The sequence below is a fragment of the Manis javanica genome, chromosome 14, assembly GCF_040802235.1.
Source record: "Manis javanica isolate MJ-LG chromosome 14, MJ_LKY, whole genome shotgun sequence".
NCBI lineage: Eukaryota > Metazoa > Chordata > Mammalia > Pholidota > Manidae > Manis > Manis javanica.
In genome coordinates, this window is record NC_133169.1 from 40,883,432 (window position 1) to 40,903,230 (window position 19,799).

The 19,799-nt window shown below is 40.2% G+C and overlaps 1 pseudogene; it reads right to left on the bottom strand.

Annotated features, from left to right (window-relative positions):
- Window positions 1-3,118: 3,118 nt before the first annotated feature.
- LOC108396264 (olfactory receptor 14K1-like) lies at window positions 3,119-4,063 on the bottom strand (annotated as a pseudogene).
- Between the last annotated feature and the right edge of the window lie 15,736 nt (window positions 4,064-19,799).

The following is a 19,799-nucleotide window of genomic DNA, read 5'->3' on the forward strand; positions in this document are numbered from 1 at the left end:
TGCTTTGGGCAGGATGGCCATTTTGACAATATTAATTCTTCCTAGCCATGAGCATGGGATGAGTTTCCATTTATTAGTGTCCACTTTAATTTCTCTTAAGAGTGACTTGTAGTTTTCAGAGTATAAGTCTTTCACTTCTTTGGTTAGGTTTATTCCTAGGTATTTTATTCTTTTTGATGCAATGGTGAATGGAATTGTTTTCCTGATTTCTCTTTCTATTGATTCGTTGTTAGTGTATAGGAAAGCTACAGATTTCTGTGTGTTAATTTCGTATCCTGCAACTTTGCTGTATTCCGATATCAGTTCTAGTAGTTTTGGAGTGGAGTCTTTAGGGTTTTTTATGTACAGTATCATATCATCTGCAAATAGTGACAGTTTAACTTCTTCTCTACCAATCTGGATTCCTTGTATTTCTTTGTTTTGTCTGATTGCTGTGGGTAGGACCTCCAGTACTATGTTAAATAACAGTGGGGAGAGTGGGCATCCCTGTCTGGTTTCCGATCTCAGTGGAAATGCTTTCTGCTTCTCGCTGTTCAGTATAATGCTGGATGTGGGTTTATCATATATGGCCTTTATTATGTTGAGGTACTTGCCCTCTATTCCCATTTTGCTGAGAGTTTTTATCATGAATGGATGTTGAATTTTGTCAAATGCTTTTTCAGCATCTATGGAGATGATCATGTGGTTTTTGTCTTCCTTTTTGTTGATGTTTACCTCAGAATTTTATGAGACACACAGAGAAGACATAGTACCCATTCTCCTTAAAGTGTTCCAAAAAATTGAAGAAGAGGGAATACTCCCAAACTCATTCTATGAAGCCAACATCACCCTAATACCAAAACCAGGCAAAGACCCCACTAAAAATAAAAATAATAATAATAAAGGAGAAATATGGGATCCACATATAAATCAAGTATAAAAATCAAATGAATATTCATATTTGACCTGATTGTTTATAGTTCATAATGTGAGATCAAAACCGAAAGTTTCTGTGTTGAATGCCCTTGTACTGTTCACCATGTAAGAACTTATTCACTATGTAAGAATTTGTTCACCATGTAAGAACTTGTTCGTTATGCTTCAGAAGATTGGAGACTGACGAGAATTAGGCTTGGCGTGGAATAATGATTGTGCATTGAGCATTGACTCCCCTATACAGAATTTTATTGTTGTTAACCATTTGATCAATAAATATGAGAGATGCCCTCTCAAAAAAAAAAAAAGATGTTCCAATAACCGAACTGAATATCCGATTTTAAATTTAAATGAACTGAAACTAATTAATATCACTGTCATGTTAGCTAGATTTCAAGCCCTTAATAGTCACGTATATTAAGTATTAACATATTTGATAGTACAGTTCTGGCCACCTTTTACTTGTAATCTTATGTATAGTGATAGAATTCCTACCTCTAATTAAAAAACCCACTTTTTAAAAATCCTCCATTGAATATTATTTTAAAAATTTTGTGCATTTTTTTTGGTGTCTTTCATATCCTTTTTGCTGGTATGATCTTCAGGTTATGCCATCACAAACCAGTATTCTAACATATGAGCTTCCCAAATTTAATTAAAAATGCAAATATTTGCAATCTTGTTAAACATTATTGTATTGATCACCATCTGGAATTTAGACCACGGTCAGTGGGAAACCACATTCCTTGGAGATGCCGCCAAATGACTAGTATTGGATATTTGATTTAATTACCTGCTTGTGGAATAGTTTAGGTAAGTTTTCTAATATGTCAGAAAATAATAAACAAATATGTTTACACCATACAAATTCAGAATATTCTATAAGCCAATGGAAACTATGGAGAGCTTTCTGAGAGCACTGCACATATTTTGCTTCACTTTATGAGGACCACACATTCTTTTTTCAGATTCAAAGGGCCTCCCTGAACTGAGGTGGGGGCCCTATTTCCACTCATTTTCATCTGACTGTTCCCTGTGACTGTGACACTTGGGGAAATGGAGAAGGAAGGCGTGGAGGGGAAGTGCTGTGCAGGACTGCGGGGGTCCCACAGCTGAGCCAGGTTCCCAGTGGATGCAGGAAAGTCTATCACAGTGGAAGCTCCATGAAGCAGGTGAAGGAGGACCACGACACTGGGCAAAGGGCCACAGGGCCCTGCTGTCGCGGTGATGCTCTGCCTGACTGTCGCTTCACAACACCAGAGGACCAGTGACGTGTCATAGTTCTGTGTCCCGTGAGGACAACCGTATGAAATCGCCTTGATTCTTCTACATTACACTACTGCTTCTCCTTTTCCTCCTCCACTTGAAGTTTTGGTTGCATTTGTAAGTGTCTGTATATATATTAGTGTGATTTACCACATACTTGTGGTTTCTCCCCAAAATTGAGTCATTATAACATGTACCTGATTCTCAGATAAACTTTTTCATATTTCGATGTTTCTATAATAGGCACTCAACTGAAAATTGGTATATTCCTTTAACGTAATGTTTACTTTCCTGAAAAATGTATAATTATATTTATTATGCATTTGAAATGATGTAACTCTAGACCAGGAATATGTTAAAGAGAGAGTTATGACATGACTAGTACATGCTCAGAAATAGGACATGCTCTGTGAACACAGAGAGTTTATGCATGGGTTTCTCACACAGGCATCACAGACACCACTTGCTGTGTTGTACCAATGTGCCCCTTAGAGGAGCTGTAGTTTTCTGTTGCTACATGTATGGGACTCCCTAGAGGAGTTATTTATACTATGTTCATCAGCCATGTACAAGGGTTTAGAGATTGGGAAATGCATAATGTGTTCATAATTTTCTCTAGCAAGCTGAATAAAAAACAATACCAAGAAGATGATAGTGTAGGAAGAGTAAGAACCTCGTACAAATATCATGTTTATAAACTATAAAGATCAGAACAAGAATCAAAGTCAAATGTAAGAGGAAAGCCCTCCTGATTTTTATATAGCTAAAAGATATAAAGTGAAAAAGTATGAGGGAAGACAATATCTATTAAAACTGATCACCTGAGGCTATCACCAACAGGACTCAGTGGTAGATTCATCTCTAATAGAAATAATTTCAATCAGCTCGTTAATGGCAAAACAGAAAAGGAATTCCTATTTCCTAACTTCAAATTAGGTCATCTTTCCTTTACTCCACTGCTTCTCACATTCCACAGGACTTTACCTAGAGCTGATTTAATGTCCTTGTTCCTCAGACAGTATATAAGAGGGTTCAAGGTTGGGGGTACAACCGAGTAGAATACAGACACCAGCAAGTCTAGGAGAGAAGGCTCATTGGCTGCTGGCTTCAAGTATGCACAGCGCCTGTTAGAAGGAATGCACTCACAACAGTAGGGTGAGGCAGGCAGGTGGAGAAGGCTTTGGACTGCTTCTCTCTTGCTGGAATATTTAACACAGTGGAAAATATATACACATAGGAAATAACAATGGATACCAAGCATGAAAATGCATAGCAGACCCCAATGGCCACGCTGAGCTTACTAGTTGCATGTTTCTTCAGAACAACTGAGGCTTAACAAGGCAGGAACATCACAGAAAAACTGATGTATCTTATTGTACCCACAGAAATTCAGAGAGAATGTCTCAGCTGCGTACAAGATTCCCAAGGCCACTCCATTGAGCCAGGACACTGTCATCAACTGTACACAAACTCCTTTGTTCATGACAGACTCATAATGCAAAGGGCGGCAGATAGCGACATAGCGGTCATAGGACATTGCAGTGAGGATGCCTATCTCTGACCCAGTCATCAACACCACCAGGAAGAGCTGTATCACACATCCTAGGAAAGATACAGAGTCAGTCAAGGTGAGGGTGCTGAGGACAGATTTGGGGAATGTGGCAGAAATGAAACTCAGACCTAAGCAGGACAAATGCCTGAGAAAAAAGTACATTGGTGTGTGGAGGTGTTTGTCCACAATTGTGAGGAGGATGATAATTAAATTCTCCAACACGGCCACCAGGTAGATCACTGAGAAGAGAGCAGCATGCAGCCTTAACAGCATCTGGCTCTCAGTAAAAGTCACAAGCACGAATTCCAGCATTACTGTCTGATTCATCATGTTTTAAAATTATAAGCCACCTGTTGAGTAAATAAGAAAGTTATATTAATATAACAAATTAAGAAATCAGTTGCTTCTTTATTTTGAAGCATGTATACTTCACTACAATGGGTTAAATGGAAAGTTTTAAAATGCCCAGATATTCATATACAGAGTCGACTTAGGTACAAAACAATTATGGGTAGAACAGCCCAATATAACTGGGCTTAAATTTATTGTGTAAGGAGAAAAGAACTCCACTTCCCTCATTATTGGTTGAAATGATTTTAAAAGTTTATTTCTAGTGGAATTTCAGGTTTAGCTATGTAACAGTAATTGTAATAGAGTACATATTTGTTATGCATCAATATCATCTTAGTTGATGTAAATTTTAGTGTGTACTACGTGTCATAATGAATTTTCTCTTTCTTGCATAGTGTAATCTGTTTAAATAATCATTTAGATGATACTACAATTTACTATCTACTACCCATTAAAGGACATTAAAATTGTTCTCCATTTTTCATAAAAATGTTAACTCTATGATGAAAATGTCATTACAGAAATTTATGTTCCTGTAATGCAGATATTTACTGTAATGGAAAAATTAGAAAGATACTTTTGACATTTTGACTAATTGATTTAAGAATGTACAGTGCCATGTTTTCTTAAAAAGAGCAAAATTTAAGACTATAAGCCAGGTATTATCACGTAACACTAGGAAGCATTTAATTAACACCAAGAGCCACCAAATATTAGGGATGTCTCCTGCATCTAATGAGAGAAGCAGAGCGTCCTCCTCTCTTAAAGACACACAGGCTTGTCATCTAAGATCATGCACTTAACCTAAAATGGGGGAGAGGGAATCATGCTTTCCTCCTTCAGATCGTCCTTGTCTTTAGGGACTCTCTTTTGCATCACTTCAATGACAATTTATTTCCCTACCAGCCTCGTTTCTTCCCCAATATATGTGGCTTTTTCAGTGGACAATGTAAGTTTAAGAAAAAGTATTCCTCCTTAACATGTGTGCATGAAACCCAACCTCTGGTGCCCAGGCTCTGGCTAGGCTCTGCGAAGAGACGCTGTGTGGCCTCGGTGTCCGCCCGCGGGAGCGTCCCCGGTGGCCTGACCTTTACCTCGGTTAGGCTTCTCAGGAGGCTTGGGCCCTGAGCCCATCTCCTCTGCGTCACTGCTCAGCTCCCCAGTGGCTGCGTTTGCACGCCATGCCTCCAGACCAAGCAGGTTCTATTAAAATATAAAGGTAGTGGGAATTCATAATTAGTATCCTACTTAGATTCTTCTGCCAATGGGAAGATTCTCATTCACTTTAATTTTAGTGTCTTGATTATCTGAGTACACCACGGCGAACACAGTGTTTTTACGCCTGGAACAAAAGCAGCAATTATTGATTGTGTACAAAATGAATTGTCAAATTTGAATTTTCCATTGTGCTTTCCTTGGTATTTCTTCTCTACACCTGGAAAGTCAGGTGTTTTTCTATGGATGGTTCCTTATATGTCTTCTACAACTTTCAAAGTAACGGTTTCTCAAATTTTTGCAAGTTCCGTTTTGTTGATATTCTGTTAATCTGAAATTCCCAAAACTATAAACTAGAGCATATACATGTGATCTGATCAGTTCAGCTTATTGCTTACAATGTGGACTTTTCTATTAATAAATCAATGATTTTAATATGAAATCTGCATTTACCAGTTTCAAAATCAGAAATAATTATTAATATTTTCTGCAAACACAATTATTAACATTTTATAATGAAATTTTCCCTTATTATTGTCTAATGCAAGTCATCTAGGGTACGTTAAATTTACAAAACCAAAAGAAGTTAATATTTTCTATTTTCATCTTATAGGAAAACGTATTGAAGTTACCTAACTCTAAATACCTAGTGTACTAATGGAGAATAAATAGTGATATTTTAATGCAAAAATAAGTTCATATAAATATTAAATGATTAAAAATATCTAACAGACTGAAAATTTATTTCACCCTTATGGACTTTAAACAAGGAGAGCCTCTTCTCCCAAGACCACTTATAAAATTTTTATTTTTTTAATATTCTGGTTTCATGCTTTATTTTCAAAGATAATAAATATCAGAAAATTGAATAAATTACATGAAAGTGAATATCTGATACAAAACATTAGGCATTTGATTTATTATATTTTTAGGTTAAATAGAGGCAAGAGAAATCGAAGAGGACAAAGGAAATGGGAAAGTGAAATTAAATATGATTTAAATCTGGAAGATTTAAATAGATAAGAAGTTAAAGTTGAAGAACTAATCAGGACATGCAGAGCACCTGTCAAACCCACACGGACACACACACAGCACACAACATGCACAAACACCACATGCACCCTCCACACACACAGATGCTCTTCACATGTTCCTTCCAGCACTGTCCGGAAAAGTATGCCTTGTGAATCAGTCCAGGGTATCACAGACACGGAGTCAAGTGAAAAAAGTCCTCATTATTTCAGAGATAATGACCCAGATTTATACATATTTTCTGCATCCAGTTTTTCTCTCAGGATAAGTTCCACTTCCAGAATCTTATATATACTTAAACGTTATGATTTATGGGGATCATAAATCTGCAGAAGATTCACCAAAACTTTGGGAACAATTTCAGTGGTGAGAGTATGAGGAGGAAGATGGTTTAAAAAATGGAGTGGTGAATTATAACTGAGCAGTGGGAATTACAATTATTTTCTTTGTGAATTGAATACACTATCTCATAAATTTAAAGATACAAATTAAGATTGTAGAGGGAAAAGAGGATAAAAGAATAGATTGAGAATAAAGAAAGCGAAAGAGGGTAATAAAATGGCTGATTAGGAGGGAGGTAGAGAGAAGCACAATATTTTGAGAGAATAAAGGAGAGTAGGAATAAAAAGCATTGGAAGGCACAGGAGACTTACAGGGAGACAAAGCAACTTTCCATCCAGAACACAAGGGAAGAAAATAGTAATCTCTCGAACATGCAATCATTTCAATATACATTTCTATTTTTTTCTGTATCCATATGATGAGAGGGGTCAGCAAGGACAGACCGAGCCTTTCTGTGTGAACACGCCTATTTTGCACTTTCATAGAATCCATCCTCTCAAGTACTGGTAATTTCCAGAGTAAAATGACAAGTGTTTTCAAATTTAAAAGGCTCGTAAAAAAAATTTGCAACAACATGGATGGATCTCGTGAGTATTATGCACAATGACATAAGGCAGGCAAAGACAAATACCATAGTATTTCATTTATTTGTGGAAAATAAAAACAAAGTGAAACAGAAGGAACAAAATAGCGGTAGACCCATAGACACTGAGAAGTGACTGATGGTGAACATGGGGGAGCACTTGGGGTCGGTGGGTATGGAGGATGGGAGAGAAAAAGGCGCACAAAAGTTTTCAATCATGATGTCAGTTGGTCGACGGAATGGTAGTACAGTGTGGAGAATATAGCCGATGACTGTAACATCTTTGTTTGTTGACAGTAACTACACTTGTGAGGATGAGGATTTATTAAGGTGGGTAACTGGTGAACCACTGTGCTGTATATTTGAAACCAATAAACCAATATAAGATTGTATATCAATGGTACTTCAATGAAAAAGAAAAAAAAAGAAAATGACAATTTCATGTTTGTTTTTCAAACTTTGGATACCTTTGTAATGGAAAGAGATCATTGACCTACTTTTAGGAAAGTACTAAAAAACCTAACTCAAAATTCATAACAACATGAACTAGATCACACACCTCAACTTTTAAAGACTTTGCTGTTTCACCTGCTGGGGAAATAAATCTTTAAACACTGTCTGCTTTCCCTGAGAGCTGGTCCAAAACTAGCAGATCACCCATCATGGTTTCGGCTCAGCCTGTGTGCTTTAGGGACAGACAGGGTAAGTCACCCAGAGAGCATCCTTTAAACCTCCACTAATCCCCACAGTGTCTGCCTTTGATAATGGATTTTCTCTCCCTTCTGAGTGCTTTGCACTGAAGACAATATCAATATCATAAAGCTCCGACACGTCATGTTGAGACACTTGTCCACAGCAATTCCACATACCTGAGTAGTAGCCTGCGTGCTGTGTCCCAGCTGACCTTCTCCAAGGAGCCCCAAAGATCAAGGAGGGCCCAGTGTAGCTGTGCCTGCACTGTTTCAACATCGTGTGAATAACATATCTGCCCCTTGAGCAGAAACAGAGGGTGGGGATGGGAAAATTAAAAGGAGAGGGAGAAAAGTTATTGCTTATATGTCAGGTGGAGAAAGAGAAACACCATATGAGTTCACTTTCATATGGAATCTAAAAGCAAAACAAAATAAACAAAACAGTGTTTTCAGTTTGAAACTGAGAAATGACAAGTGGTTACCATGGGGAGTGTTTGGAGTTAGTGAGTGAAACGGGTGAAGGGGACAAAAGGCACAAAATCACACTCATAATGTAAAATAGTCACGGGGGTGAAAGTACAGAAGAGAAAACCTGCTTCATAGTTCTGAACATCCTTCTGTGTTGGCAGTAAGGGCACTAGTTGCGGTGAGCATTTAATAATGGAGATAACTGTCAAATCACTAGTTGTATAATTAAAAACCAATACTATATATTAACTATGCTTCAATTAAAAATATATCAAAAATAATTGCTTAGAGTCAATAATCATGATAATGTTTGCATTATCCAGTAAGATCAATAAGAACAACACTTGAAGAAAATTCTGAAAAGAACATTTTCCCAAATTTGTTTAGATTTCAAATAATTTTAGTGAAGAAGGAGGTAAAAATGAAACAGCTAAATAATTTGGGGCTTCTAATCAATTTTTGTTAAGGAGAAAGCTCTTATTTTCAAGAAATAGGAAAAGCTAGAGCACTGCAAAAATTTCCCACGTGCTTCCAGATTCCTGTTTCAAGTTATACCCGTGCCATTCAAACTCACAATGATTTTGTCTGAGCTTCTCTGTCCTCCACATATCAGCATTTATTATTTCTTGAAGAATCCAACTTACAGGGGAAACATGTGTCCTTCATGTCCTGTGTCTCAGGCAATTATTTCCCCAGGAAAGGATGAGACTTTTTGAGCAAGTATGAGAGGACCTTCATAGACTCTACGGTTTAGACATTTAGTTGTGCTTACATTTCATTTCTCAGATTCTAAGTCCATGGAGACCCTGCCATTAACTCCCAACCCAGATTGGAGAGCTGACATCACCGCCCTTTCCCCCAGTGAGACAAAAGATGAGATCCCATTGTGTTTCATTAGAAAAAACTCTTCTGCAAACTTTTAAGTATTTCTAATATGTGTATAACTACGGTATACTAAGATACTCATTTGCCTCTAAAGCATCCAACAGTTTAAATATAGGTGTGAATCCACTAATCTTTACATTGAGTCTAACAATCTCAGTTAAGTTTCAATGGAGAGGAACTTGAAAAGACACAGTCCTCTGACTTTAGGATTGATAGCATGATTTTTTAAATGTTGAGCCACCGAATGCCTCATTGATTTTTCATTTAAATTGGACTTAAAGCAGCTTCCAGGGTGAATAACTTTGCTTCAGATTCTCACTAATGAACCAGAGATGCCAGGGTTCCCCAGAAGTCTTAATTTTTGGCATCTGTAACAGTTCTCAAGTGATGTCAATGGCATTTTTATGAACACACAAAATGTATGGCCCCTCTTGGGAGCAGCATCCTAATGAAGCAGCAGTGTCCTCTCCATTGCTGGGATAAGTGGCATCTATTCTCAGAGACTAGTCATCTAATATTCTTATCTTCTAGAACATATGTAAATTTCAAACCAATGTATATGAATCTGTATATTGGTTTGTGCCAAATAATTGCCTCTCCACATATTCTGAATGATACACCTCCATGTTGCCTATTTTATTTTTCTGTCACCTAGTAAGGCCTTGTTTGCTTTCCCACATTCATTAAAGTTGCTCTTTAGATGATGTCTTCATCCTCATTATTTCCTGATAGCTTGATTGCATTTGGTAGAAAACATAAGACTGTTAGCCCATTTGAATCAAGTTAATTTCCAAATCCCTTGGAAGAATTTTTATTGAAATTGATTCCAAATCAATGTAGGGAACATTGTCATGGTAATAATACTAAATATAACAAGCAATGATATTGTGTATTTCTCTATTTTAAAAAAGCTTTTTAAAATTCTCAGCAATGTGTACAGATTTAGTACACAAACTTCCACAAATTTTGTTAAATCCATAACAAAAACTTCATTTTCTGGTCCAAATGTGTTTGCATGTGCTGTCATTTAAAAAAATCACAGACTTAGTGACTCAAACAACAGAAATTATTTCTTCACCCATGTGAAGCTAGAAGTCCAAGAGCGAAGTGTGAGCAAAGTTGATTTCCTCTAATTTGTGTCTCCTTGACTTGCAAAAGCCTGCCTTCCGGTTGTGTGTTTATATGGATGCATCCTTCTGTGCAAAAGGCCCCTTGTGTCTCCTTGTGTGTGCTAATCTCCTCTTCTTAAAAGTACAAGAATCAGATTGGATAAGGCCACCCTAAAGACCTCATTTTAACCAAGGTGTGCCTTCAAAGCCCTGTCTCCAAACATAGTCATTTTCTGATGGATTAGGAGTTCAACATGTGAAATGGCTGAGGACACATTTCAACTCGTAACACAGTCAGTGCGTATAATGCAAATAAAATCTTAGCATACAAATGAGATATCTCAAAAAGAAATGCAAACATAAAAATTAGAAATTATAGATTTGGAAATTGAAGTTTCTGAAAGGAAAATTTTACAGAAAGAACCGGTAAATTGAACATAAAATGATAGAAATTATGCAGGACAGGAGAAGGATATAAAAGAGATAATTTTCCACCAATAATTTGTAGACACAATGGCCAGCATTTCCTCTAATTTGATGACATAGAAATCTGTACATAAAAGGTACTAAATAAACACCAAGCAGAAAACACACATACAGATAACCCAAAGATAAATTGTTTCAAAATTATTGAAAGTGAAGTATAAACAGCAAGTCTTTAAAGCAGCAAAAACAAAAGTATGTAAAAGGGAAAAAGTGCTCCAAATAATGGATGATTTCTCACTAGAAATAATGGTAGCCCAAAGAGGGTAGAAAGATATTTTTAAAGTACTGAAAGGGAAAAACTGGTCAACAGAAATTTGAATGCCCATCAAAAATATGATTGGGTATAGAAAGAAAAATAAAGGAATCATTGTGTAAAGTGTGGGGAGCGGGCTATGCCCTTCCCCCACTTGCCGATGTGGCGGGAATGGAGAACAAAGAACATTCTGTTTACGCATTCCATGAGCATCTAACTGGAACCCTGCTGAGCCTACCTTTGCCTGGCTACCGCTGCCGTCAATACTGTGCTTGATTGTCTATTGGATAATGCTATGTCCTGGAATCATGTAACCCCACTGCATTATATAAACCCTGGACCTTCAATAAAGTTTGGCTGGCGACGCGTGGGAGTGTCAGCCCTCCCAGTTCTTTCTGTCTTTCTTTCTTTTCTTCGCCCCCCTTCCGCACTTCAGGACCTGCTCGACAAGGCGCGGCTGGACCGCGTCAGTAAAGGACTAAGAGAATGTGTTGATGACAAAATTGTTCAAGAAGGCATACTAAAGTAAAATTAATCAGACAGAAGGAAATAACGCAAGATGTGAAAGTCCGTTTCTGAGAAAAATAGTAAATAGAAAAATAAATGGTGAATATATGGATAAATGCCAACATGTTTTTTTCTTATTTGATGATTCTTTATTTCTTCATGAGACCTATAACTTCAGAAACCATGTGTATTACATTTCCTTTTGTGGTTTATAGCATGTATAGTAATAGTATATATGAAGGGGTAACAGATCAATGGGAGTATCTGATTTTATGAAATTGCAAAACATATTTTACAGAAGGACTAGGTTATTCATTTTAAATGACTTATAAAAGTACACTGTATTTCCTAGGGCAGCTATATGCAATAAAAATAGCAAGAAAACCAACAAAATATAGATTCTAAAAACCATTCAAATAATAACTAAAAATTGCAAGGAAAAAGAAACAGCAGAAAAACAGAGAGGAGGTGGAAACAGAATATAATGGAAGACTCAATAACTTGGAATATTTTGTGGTTACAGAGTGTTTCTTTTTTAGAGCTGAAAAATATTTGGTGCAGTTTTTTGGGGGTATCTGAAGCAGGAAATCTCTACATGGGCAAAATAATCCTTTTTTGGGTTAACTGTTTTTGCTATATTCAAAACAATTGGATGTGTAAAAACTTGAGTTTATGGGCACTGGGCTTTGAACATAGTCATAGAATGCTGTGAGGAAGTGAAAAACAGAGGCTGATAAAAAGTTATTGGCTCAGTTAGGTATTACCCTTATGTACTTCCTATATTCAATAATATCTTTCAAAGGTTTTTTATTTATTGCATTATTCATAATTGCAAAATTTTGTAAGGTACCTGAATGTCAAACACAGTATATTAGTAGAACTATGGTATACATAATAAAGTAAGTTATTCATTGGCTACAATATATAAGAAAAGCAATCTCTAGAACTGATAAGTAATGATTCCCCACAAGTAGTAAGTGAAAAAGCTACTGCAAGAGAGTCTACACACTATACTATGAAATAAGAAAACATACATGGCTCTTCTCTTTAAAAAAGGAAACACAAGTGTGGGTAAAATTGCAATTATTTCCAGAATCTCTCCCCTGGCCTTAGTGCATTGCCGTATCAATAGATGTTGCCAAGGGATGGAGAGAAGTAATCCATTTCCATATCAACAGGTGATTACAAGGGGGAGCGAGGGCATATCTAGACTGGAGAGGTGGGGTGGGACCCCTTTTTGCAGCCAGTTCATGAGAGACACAGTTGAGCAGAAGTGGATGACAGCTTGTACGCAATAAACAAAGTGTTTCCCACATTATTTCTCCCTTTGATTTTGGCTTCAAAGATTATTTGCTCAGGGCTGGGAACTTATTCCTCACCCCACCCCCAGGTTACATCTGGCAAGAGTCAGTAGGACCTCTGAACCCAAAATCTCCCTTTGTGCGTGTGACACTTAGGCAGGCTGCCCCTAGAGATGATGGGGAGATACCAGGAAATGTCCCTGTGGATGGTGGGGAGTTCCCCCTTGGCTCCAGCAGTGGAGGGTGTGGCATCAGCCAGGAGACCCGTATTTGTGGGGCTCCCAACTGGAGAGCACCTAGTGGGAAATTTAGACTAGAGTAAAGCTCCTACTAGATGGGTGGGGCCTTTTCCAGAATCAGGGAAGGGTGGAGACACCAGAAGCTCTGGAATCAGCCCTCTGTGAGACAGAAGACTGCACAGAGGCCTGAGTAGACATGTCAAAGCAGGGATTGTGGGATGTTTGTTTCTTGAGGTAGGGGAAAGTGTCTTCAAGGAGAGACACACAATTTGGCTTCATTTGGAGGAGCTGGGAGGTGACCTATAGGATGCCCTTAAAAGAGGCATTTATTGAGAAGACAGGTTTTGCTCCTGGGAGATACATTAGCAGTGAGAGAGGAGGCAGCATGAGAACCCACTTTGCAGGAGGCCATGTAGGAGGGGGATGAAAAAGTGGTGCCTTCAGCCCTGGAGACAGTAGAGGAGATGTCGGGAGAGGATGAGGAGGTGGAAGTGACAGCTGAACTGCTGCTGAGCCTACAGCCCAAGTCATTAGCACCTCTCATATTAAAGGCCTGCATGGTTGGAAATAAGAAAATAAAAATGCAACAACCATGTGCTCCTCAGGGGAAGGAGCCACCCCCTTCCTAGGTGTGGATCTCTCCATGCTCTGCCCCTATACCCAGGATGAGCTGACAGACATGAGAATCCAGTCTCAGTAGAAACTGTCAGAACCTCTGCCTACATGGCATTTGTACCTTGGGGTATGGGGGTTGAAAATATTCTTATGTCTGGTTCTGAAATGGGTAGACTGGCTTTGCCGATGACTCATCCTTCTCTCTGGCAGTGGTGGCAAACTGGCCATCACACCTCAGGGAATCAGGAACTTCTGGATTGGCTGATAGCAGCCATCAGGGCAGTTTGGCCTAATCAGGGTGATTTACCATACTTACCCACTAGCTGTAAAACATGCAGAGCTCCAGCAGGTGCTATGGAAATTGGGCATGCAAAATATCATCTATAATATGGACCATCAGGGCCACAGTGAGGAGTTGTTCACTGTAGGAATGAGAAATCTGGTGCTGTATACAGCTCTCCATCGCTCCTTGGGTCCCTAGTGACTATTCTTGCCCCCCACATACTGCAACCCATACTCATAGTTTAGTAGATCTGGAGGAGGTTGAAACAGTAAGAATGGAAGGAAGCACAGGCTACAACTGAAAGGAGAGATGCAGAGAACCCGGGAAGGTCTCGAGGACCCAGATGTGGGTTGATTTGATAAAGGCGGGGGTAGTGAAAGTGCTTATTGATGGGCAGCCCAATAGGATCTTGTTAGAATTGTGACACCAATTAAAGCCAGAGCAGCAGTTCCAGCCACTGAGGTCCAGGACATGGAGGCTGGAGGCAAAGCCCCACGTCTGGCCTGTATCCCTGTGAGACTTCCTGGGGAACAGTACTCAGGGTCTGCCTGGGCCCTCACCCACACAGGAGGAAAATTGGGTATTGTGCTTTGACTGAGGTGGGGGCCAAGGCCCCTATCTTAGTGGATGTGGTGGGGACCAGAGGCCATATATAGAATTACCAATTCATTGATTCCCCATGAATATACAAATTGTCCTGAAACTGGTAGGCAAAGGAGCTGAATGTTATCTGATTAATGGCGAATCTGAGCATTTTCCTGGGACCCCAGCTGTGAAAGGCAGCTATGGGGGTGAGGCAATTAGACTGAATAAAGCCCCAATCCCACTGGGGATAGGGCATTACCCCAATAGAGCATACTGAGTGTAGCTCTCCCATGCCTGAATATACTTTGGATATGGCTATCCTGCAGCACTTGAGGTTATAGACCACTGCAGGTGAGTTTAGACTGAGGGCACATGTGGTAAAGGCAGTTCTGAGAGGACTAGCTAAGCACCCACCTGTAGCTCTGCCTGTACCTCACTGGGAGACAAATGCTAAGCAGTATATACTGCCTGGGGACACAAGGAAATTGGAGAAACTCTAGAGGAGTTGGAGAAGTTGGACATCGTAAAGGCCACTCACAGTCCTTTTAAATTCCCAGTGTGGCCAGTGAAGAAGCCAGACAACTCCAAGCATATGACCATGGATTACAGGGTATTTAATAAAGTCACACCTCCTTTGCATGCTGCTGTCCCCTCTATTGCAGCCCTTTGTGGACACCCTCAGTCATGAACAAGGAATGTGTCATTATGGTGTGGACCTTGCTAATGCTTTCTTCTCTACTGCCATAACAAAGGGAAGTCAGAAACAGTTTGCCTTCACCTGGGAAAGCTTGCAGTGTACATTCACTGTCCTTCCACAGGCATACCTCCACAGTCCCACCAAGTGTCACAGTCTAGGAACTGCCCTAGACTGCTGCAACATCTATGGTAGAAAGGATAGGCTGTGAACAGCACCAGTGTTCAGGGACCTGGTTTGTTAACAAAGTTCTTGAAGGTTGTCAGGTTGGGTAAAATTAAACTTATTGCAGAAGCAGTCATAGAAAAGGTCCAGGCTTTCCCCACCCCTGCCACTGTGGCAGCATTACAAGAGTTTTGGGGTCTTTTGGGCTACTCTGTAGTGTTTATCCTGCACTGGGCACAAACTCTTAAGCCCTTTTACCAGTTGGTATGGAAGGGCATCAGGTGTGACTGAGATGAAACATATACAGCTTCTTTTACTGCTGATAAGTGGGTGGTCAAGGCAGTACAGTCCTTGAATGTAATGGACTCATCAAGGCCATATGAGGTAGATGTACATGTAACAGAAGATGGTTATGCATGGGGCCTTTGGCAGTAGCTTTAATGGACCTGCTAACCTATTGGATTCTGGTCACAATTATGGAAAGGACCAGAGGTCCAGTACACCTTGAAAGAGCAGCAACTGGCTGTTGAGGTCCACACTTTGCTGGTACTGAGCCCATCACCAGAACAACTCTGACCTATGTAATAAATACCTATCCCATCACAGGGTGTGAGACTGGAACCAAAGGCCATGAAATCGCATGGCATGGGTACCTAAACTGGCCAAATGGTCACATATTTACAGCAACATAGCACCCTGTCCAATAGCCCTTTAGGGGAGAACTCCAATGCTTATTGGGGCCAGTAATATATACCAGTGGAAAGCAGGAAGAAATTTTTTTGAGCCATTTGGAGCCACGAGTCCTTATCAGAAGGGAAAAGCCCCTATACCTGAAGATAATTGGTACACCGATGTCTCCAGTCATGGGCAGACCCCGAAGTGGAGGGCTGTGATTTTCCTAAGACTGAGACAATATGGATGAAAGATGGAGAGAGGAAGAGCAGGCAATGGGCTGAGATGCAGGCAGTATGGCTCATGATCAACCAGGAGACCTCCCCTATAGTTGTCTGCCCTTACAGTTGGTCTGCCTATTGGAACTTGACTTTATAGCTACCATTATGGCACCATGCCAATGGGATGGTTTTTTACTGGCCTCTTTGGGTGCAAGAGTTGTGGCAAGACCTGTGGGCCTCTGGTCAAATTAAGACAGTTATCATAGATCATGTGACTGGCCATTTGCCTTTGGCATCCCCAGGCAATGAAGCAGCAGACACATTGGCCCAGGTGTGCTGGCTGGAAGGAAAGCCTGCCTTTGATGTGGCCCAATGGTTACATCAGCACTTGTTGCATGCGGGACAAAAGACAATGAGGGCTGTAGCCCATCAGTGGGGCACGCTGTAGACCTTTGAATTAGCTCAGAATGAGTGCCTTGTGTTCTCTAAGAGGGGCTTACACTAAATCCTACAGCAACATAGACCATAGTAAAGGGTCTGATACCCCTTGTCAGGTGGCATATTGGCTCTATTGGGCCTCTGCCCATATCAGAAGGATATCAGAATGCAGTGACTTGTGTGGAAACGGCTAGTGGACTGTTAGTTGCTTTTCCTGCACATTGTGCAAATCAGAAAAACACCAAGAGGGGCCTAGAGCATCTCTTTGCAGCCTATGGAGAGCCACAGGTGACAGAGTGATCAAGGCACCCACTTTACTGGAAGTATGTTACAAGAATTTGTACATCAGTTAGGGATAAAGTGGAAGTTTCATGTACTATATAACCTTACCAAGGCAGGCATGATAGAGAGGTACAATGGTTTGTTGAAATCTGGCCTGAAGTCAGACACCAATAGTCTATGGGGATGGTCAGTTCACTTATGCACAGTGCTACAGTGTTTGAATGAGAAGCCCTGAAAAGGAGCCTTGAGCCCTGTGGATATGCTAACACACATGGCTGCCTCTCTTATACAATCGTATGTGCAAACCAAAGAGGAGTTATTGAAGTTAGGATATGAACAGCAGAGCAACATCTTGCTGCCAGCCCCAAATGCATTAAACCCTGGAGACTCTGTTGAGTGGACACGGCCCTGGACATTCTGACACATGGCCCAGCAATGGCTGGCCCTTCTGGCACCTTGGGAAAATGCCTGGAGCTGGCCTCCTGTATGTTACTATGTTACTGGAACAACAGCAGAATGACACCCAATGGTCATGGTAGTGTACCTAAAACATTCAGGATGTAAGAGCATCTTACAGGGAAGTTTTGTTTATCTTTATGGTCTGTGCACGTACCTCCCATTTCTATAAATGAAGAAATTGAGTCCCACAGGGGTTTTGTGACTTGCCAAAATCATAGCCAGAAAAAAATGGGATATAGACTAAAATCTAAGTGTCTGGCCTGGCCTCCCTCGGGATCCCTCCTACTCCCACAGACCCCGTCGCCCTCCCTTGGACTCCCTCAGCATCCCTTGGACACCCTAGCCCTCCCTCACCCTTCCTCAGACCCCATGGACTCCTGCGCCCTCCTTTGGACTCCCTCAGACTCTCTCAGACTTCATCAACCTCCCTCACCTTCCCTCAGAATCCCTCGCCCTCCCTCGGACTCCTTCAGACTCCCTCACCCTCTCTATGAAGCCCTCGCCCTCTTTCGGATTCCCTCGCACTCCCTCACCCTCCTTCACCCTCCCTCAGACTCCTTCACCCTCCCTCAGATTCCCTTGGACTCCTTTGCCCTCCCTCGGATTCACTCTGGGTCCCTCGCCCTCCCTCAGACTCCCTCGCCGCCCCTCGCCTGCCACTGTCCTGTCACAGGACCACTCTCTTGCATGCATTCTACCTGATGGGCAAGATTTGCCTTTGCTGGTGTCATTAAAATGTGCATCTTATCTTCTTTAAGGTTATTTGCTTCTACAGTCCCTGTGACCTGGCCCTGGCCCCTGGCTGCAGTTTCCTCATGGTGATTGCTGTGAACTCCCAACTGTTCACCTGCTGACTGCCTGTGGAATGGGTGAGTTATGGCCTTAAACTGCCTAGGACTTTGAATCTAGCTGAATCCTCTGGCCTGAGGATTATCATGATTTTATTGCTATTGTTGTTGTATATCAGTAGTCTGGTTACAGTGCTCCACCTTTCTCACACAGGTGCCATTGTGAAAGATGGGGAGTGAGTAGATTGTGAGGTGACATTTCTGAAGGGGTGTGCTCCGGATAAAATTGTAATATTTCCAGAAGCTCTCAGCTGGCCTTACTGCATCTCTATGTCAATAGGTGTTTCCAAGAGTGGGGAGAAGTAGTCTATCTCCATATCAAATATAATTACAAGGGGAGTGAGGGCATGACTGGACCAGAGTGGTTGGGTGGGGTCCCTTTTGGAAGCTGGGTCACGAGAGACACTGGTGAGCAGAAGTAGACAACTGCATGTAAGCAATAAATGTGTTTCTTACACTTTATTTCTCCCTTTAACTGATTTTGGCTTCAAAGGTAACTTTTCCCAGGCTAGGAATATATTTTCTCCCAGAGTTACAACAGGAAAGATAATCCCTAAAACCATGAGAGTGGTTTCTTGTGAGGTGCTGAGAGAAATAGTGAAAAGGATCAGAAGTGAGTGGGATTTTATTGAGTATAGATTTTATTGTTTATACACATACAATGCATGTGTTTATATTTATTTATATATATAAACATATTTATTGTATTTTTTTCCTTTGGAGTGGCATATTTATACTCTGTGTGCAAAAGGTAAGTAATGAGAGGTGTAGGTAAAAATTAAAATTGATGAATATTGACTCGAAATAACTGCATTTCAAATGAAAAACATAACATGTTGATTTTTCTTAAAAGGATACAATTCCACATAACTTTTGCACAGTGAACTCTGAATATATGTACTTAGTCTAGAAGGGAAAAAAGCTCTACAATAAATTTTAAACTATTTTATATAAGCAGGACGTTGTTTTGGTGTTATTATGGAAGTAATACATTGTGTCATTCATATTTTAAGACTGTGAAAGCAATAAATTATTTAACTTTTTAATCCTGCCGGTATGGAAATTTGGAAGAAGTGAAGGAAAGGAGGAATCCAGCATGTGTTGTACTGAAACAGCACCTCCCAGTGGGAACCTATGATGTAAGTTCTCCCAACAAGACATAGAATCCCTGAAACCTCAACGGCAGTGACCAAACCTCAGGCCCATATCTGAGTTACTAATTACCAATTTAGAAACCTCTCTTTCCTTTGTATTCATAGGTGTTAATCTCCCAAGCCTCAGAGATCACAAGTGGAGTACAAATAAATAAAAACAGTAACATCTCAAAATCCACTGATTAAA